A 5,405-nucleotide genomic window follows, 5' to 3' on the forward strand; every position below is an offset into this window, starting at 1 on the left:
CAGTTTATAATTCTATAGCTATTTAAGGCACTATACTTTGTGGTTAAATTTATGTTTAGATATGTAGAATCTTAAAATGTGTATTACTACAATAATGAAATAATGCACTGGTATATAGACATTTCCATTTCATTGCAATATCTATTCCACAACATGTATTAGCATTCTTTTCCTTTATTTCTCATTGCTACAGGCATCCTCTGATTTTCTAATAACATTGATGAAGAACTGTACAGAAGTGACAGAGTTCATCCTCCTGGGACTAACCAATGCTCCAGAACTACAAGTCCCCCTCCTTATCATGTTCACTCTCATATACCTTGTCAATGTGGTTGGAAACCTGGGGATGATTGTTTTAATTCTTTGGGACTTTCATCTCCACACTCCCATGTATTTTTTCCTCAGTCGCCTGTCTCTAGTGGACTTTTGTTACTCTTCAGCTGTCACTCCCACAGTCATAGCTGGACTCCTTATAGGAGACAAGGTCATCTCTTACAATGAATGTGCTGCTCAAATGTTCTTTTTTGCAGCCTTTGCCACTGTGGAAAATTTCCTCTTGGCCTCAATGGCCTATGACTGCTTTGCTGCAGTGTGCAAACCCCTACATTACACCACTACCATGACAGCAAGTGTGTGTGTGCATGTCTGGCTATAATCTGTTATGTCTGTGGTTTCTTGAATGCCTCCATACACATTGGGGAAACATTCAGTCCCTCTTTCTGTATGTCCAATGAAGTCCATCACTTTTTCTGTGATGTTCCACCAGTCATGGCTCTGTCTTGCTCTGATAGACATGTGAATGAGCTAGTTCTCATTTATGTAGTCAGTTTCAATATCTTTTCTGCCATCCTAGTTATCTTGATCTCCTACCTATTCATATTTATCGCCATCCTAAAGATGCACTCAGCTTCAGGATACCAGAAGGCTTTGTCCACCTGTGCCTCCCACCTCACTGCAGTCATCATCTTCTATGGGACTATTATCTTCATGTACTTACAGCCCAGCTCTGGTCACTCCATGGACACAGACAAACTGGCATCTGTGTTCTATACTATGGTCATCCCCCTGCTGAACCCCCTGGTCTATAGCCTGAGGAACAACGAAGTGAAAAGCGCATTCAAGAAAGTTATTGAGAAGGCAAAATTGTCTCTATTATTGTGAGTTTAACACTGCAGGATGCATGATACCTAGTTTCATTCCTGTGTTCTGAATTGCATTTTAAGGCCCACATGGAAGTTTCTGAAATAATACCATTACTTCTTCAGAAGTCTCTTCTCTAGGAAAAAAGAAATATTATGTCCAAAAATATAATACCTAAAAGAGAAAGCTAAGGTGAATAATAAGATATCTTGGGTTTTACTTGTCAAAAATTTTATAGAACATATTTGATTCATTCACTAATTCTTCATACATGTCCACTACCAAATACTAGGAAAAGCATACGTGTAAAACAGGTACATAAATGGGCCCATGAACATATTTATTCATGTGGGCACATATACACAAGAGTGGGAAATTTGCCAGATTTAAATCGAATATGGCTAACTTTTACAAAAATAATTTAAGTAATTAATTGAGTTATTTGAATTTCAGTTTATGTATAATACTGTTTATTTATTTCGTTGAATAAATGTTTTAGAGTCCTAATTTGAGAATAAATGTGATTTACTTTTAAATAAAAGTACGATCATCTCTCTGAGTCTCTGCTATGCATCTGTAGATTTAACCAACCATGGATAAATAAATATTTGTAAAAATAATAACAATACAACAATAAAAAGTAATACAAATTTTAAAATTCGGTATCATAATAACTCTTTACATAGCATTTACATTGTGTTAGGTATTACAAGTAATCTAGAGATGATTTAAAGTATATGTGAGGATTTGCATGGGTTATATGAAAATATGATTATATACTATGCATCAGTATCCAGATTCAATCATCTGTTCCGTTGATTTATGTGTCTCTTTTTCCCAATACCACACTTATGTGGATTATTATAAGTTATAGAAGGTCATGAAATCAGGTAATGTGCATGCTTCAACTTTATTATCTTTATTAGCTTTGCCATTCCATATGAATTTATAATCAGTGTATTCATATTTATTTTTTTAAAAAGGCTGCTTGGATTTTAATTGTGATTGCAAGAAATCTTCAGAGCAGTCAACATAAAGTCTCTCAATTCATGAATATAATATTTCTCTACACTAATTTCGATTATTAAAACTTCATTCATCAGGATTCTATATTTTTCAGCACTTCTAAGACACGTATCTTAAATAAGCTCAAAGAGCTAAATGAAATCTTGAACAAGAAACTAAAGGAAGCTAGGAAAAAGATATTTCAAGAAATAGTGAACTATTAATAAAGAAATAGAAATTATATAAAGTAATTAGTTAGAAATTCTGGAACAGAAACCAAAAATAGATAAGATAGACTATGGAAAATAGTTTAGTGTTTTTTTGTTTGTTTTTGCTTGTTTGTTTGTTTTTTATACATAACTGCCATAAGATCCAGCAAATGAACTTCTGGGCATTTTCCCAGAAACATGATTATTTATGTCCACAAAAATAACTGTATGTAAATGTTTATAGCACCTTTATTTATAATAGTCAAAAACTGGAAACCATGCTGGAAACCATTCAGATATCCTTCCTTGGGTGAAAGGTTAACAACTTGTGGTACATCCATCACATTGAATACTACTCTCAATAATAATGAATAAACTATTGATACATTCAAAAACCTGGATGAATATTGGGAAGAATATGCTGAGTAAAAACAGCCAGTCTCAAACGGTCGCAAAAAAACCAAGGCATAATTCCACATATATAGAACATTTGTGAAATGACAAAATTTTTAAATGGAGGACAGATTTTTTTCCAGTATTTAAGAAGGAATGGGGTCGTGGCTATAAAAGGTCAGCATGAGGGATCCTTGTGGTGATGGAAATGTTATATATCTTGAATATATTAATGTTAATATCCTAGTTGTAATACAATATTACAGTTCTTCAAAATGTTACCATTGAGGAAGACTGGCTTAAGGGAAGACTGATCTCTCTGTATTATTTCTTACAACTATATGCTTATCTCAAATAATCTCAAAATAAAAATTGTAATTAATCAAAAAAAAGATAGACTATGGAAAGTAATGGTTCAGATTTCTTGACTTTTAAGTATTAGTATTTTTTACAATTAAAAAAACTTATATTCATTGTTGAATCACAGAAGAATAACAGCCTGTGAGGTAGATTAAAGGTTTTTTTCTGCTTGTGAATCAAGATCAGACCATGGCAGGTTTATAACCATCTGGCTATTAACAAAGCCAGCATTATAATTGGTCTTACGTTAAAATGTTATTCACATCCCTACATCTCTGAATTCCTGGATCAAAAAGAATATTTTGGGTCACTTTATAAGTGAGTGTAAATGAACAAATTTTGAAAATATATTGGTCGCTCTTGAAGTATCAGCAGAATGTAGAAATTAACTATTTAAAAAAATAACTGCAATCGCACACATAGGTACATATGTTTGGGCCCAATTTGGCAACTTAGAGGAAGAAATTTCATACTTACTTAGATGCTGTGGCACATTCTGAGCACTTTCATGATGATTTTTAATACTTTATTTTTATTATACCATTTATTAGTTTTTGAATGATGATTTGTAGATCTCGCTGTGTCTACCCCCATAATAAGAAAGGAAACATTATTTACTTAATAATGACTGTAACAAAGACAGGGCCTGGTAAATAGTTGACACTCAATATGCTTTGGTTAAGGGAGTGACTTTGATCAAGGCGATTCAAGTTATACCTTGTAAGAGTTATGCTAACTTTATTTTCAATTCTGGGCACATGTGATAGAACATATTTATTAGAAAGCGATTATTTGTTCTAACTCGCTATATGTGCAAAGCCAGCTAGGAGGAGAATGGAAAGAATAGGAAAGAAACTAATGCTGAATACATTCCCTGTGTCAGGCATCAAGTTGGTAGGATTCTTTGTAGCATTCGATGTAATCTAATACATTACAGCTCTGTAAAATTAGTACACTGGCATTATATAAACTAAATTTTCACAGAACATGAAACTGGGATTCAAGGAATAGCAATAATGTTCTCAAAGCCACATTTAAAGCCACCCAATTACATTTAATGTAATCAAAGCCACCCTTGATTGGCATTCAGTTGCTAATCAAATACACTTCTCTGTAAAATCCAGGTAAGTTACTGGAAAAACATATCCTTGCAATATACTTGATGTTAATGATCCTCTAGGAGTCTTCTCTTAAATACTCACATCATATCTATATTATGACACATTTTTCATTAATTTTTCTTTTAGGTTGAATTTCTTCTTTCTTCCTCTCTCTCTCTCTTTTTCTCTCTCTCTCTCTATCTCTCTCTCCTATCTCCTCTCTCTTTCCCATTTCCATGTTCAATCCTTAAATAAATTTTTGATTATGTCATATATTTTATCAATTACTATCACAATATTATAATACTTTTCTGTTTATGTTTTTACCAGTATACAGATGCTCCTTAGTGAATGATGGGTGTACATCCTGATAAACCCATCATAAAGTCAAAAATCACAAAGTGAACCATCATACATTGGGGATTATCTGTGTTGCCTCTGTCTACTGTAATAATAGCAGCAAGAATTATAGTAGTAGTAGTAGCAATAGTAATAATAGTAGTAGCAAACATTAATGAGTATCTATTTTGATACATAGATTGAATTAAGTATTCTTCATGACAGTATTTAGTCCATTCAATTACTTTAAATGAAGTGTTAGCACTCCAGTTACACAAATGATGAATGTGATGTATAAACTTAACTTCACCCAAAACTTTTGAACGAATAGTAAATTAGGATTCTCCAGAGAAAAACTGAACAAATGGAATAAATACAGAATATAGAAAGAGATTTATTATGAGGGATTGGCTCATGTAATTATGGAGGCTGAGAAGTCCCAAGATCTGCCCTCTGCATGCTGGAGGCCTAGGAATGCTGGTAGTGTACTCTCATTTCAAACCCAAAGGCCTGAGAACCCAAAGGCACCAATGGTGTAAGTCCAAGTCCAACTCCGAAGGTCTGAGGATTAGTTGTGCAGATAACCCAAGGCAGAAGATGAGTGACCCAGCTGAAACAGGGAAAACAAACTCAAATTCATCCTTACTCTGCCTTTTGGTTATATTCAGGCCCCCAACAGATTGGATGATGCTCACCTGCATTGCTGAGGGTGATCTTCACTCAATCTACCAATTTGAAGGCTGATTCCTTCTGGAAACAACTTCACATACATGCTCATATGTAATGTCTGAAAACTATGGAGGTTCCTCAAAAAACTGAAAATAGAACTATAACATGATCTAGCAATTCCACTGTTGGG

At 33.8% G+C, this 5,405-nt stretch overlaps 1 pseudogene; it reads left to right on the forward strand.

Annotated features, from left to right (window-relative positions):
* Window positions 1–217: 217 nt before the first annotated feature.
* On the forward strand, window positions 218–1,161 carry LOC129008159 (olfactory receptor 5B3-like; annotated as a pseudogene).
* The last annotated feature ends 4,244 nt before the right edge of the window (window positions 1,162–5,405 follow it).

Source organism: Pongo pygmaeus, chromosome 9 (assembly GCF_028885625.2).
Source record: "Pongo pygmaeus isolate AG05252 chromosome 9, NHGRI_mPonPyg2-v2.0_pri, whole genome shotgun sequence".
In the NCBI taxonomy this organism is placed as follows: domain Eukaryota; kingdom Metazoa; phylum Chordata; class Mammalia; order Primates; family Hominidae; genus Pongo; species Pongo pygmaeus.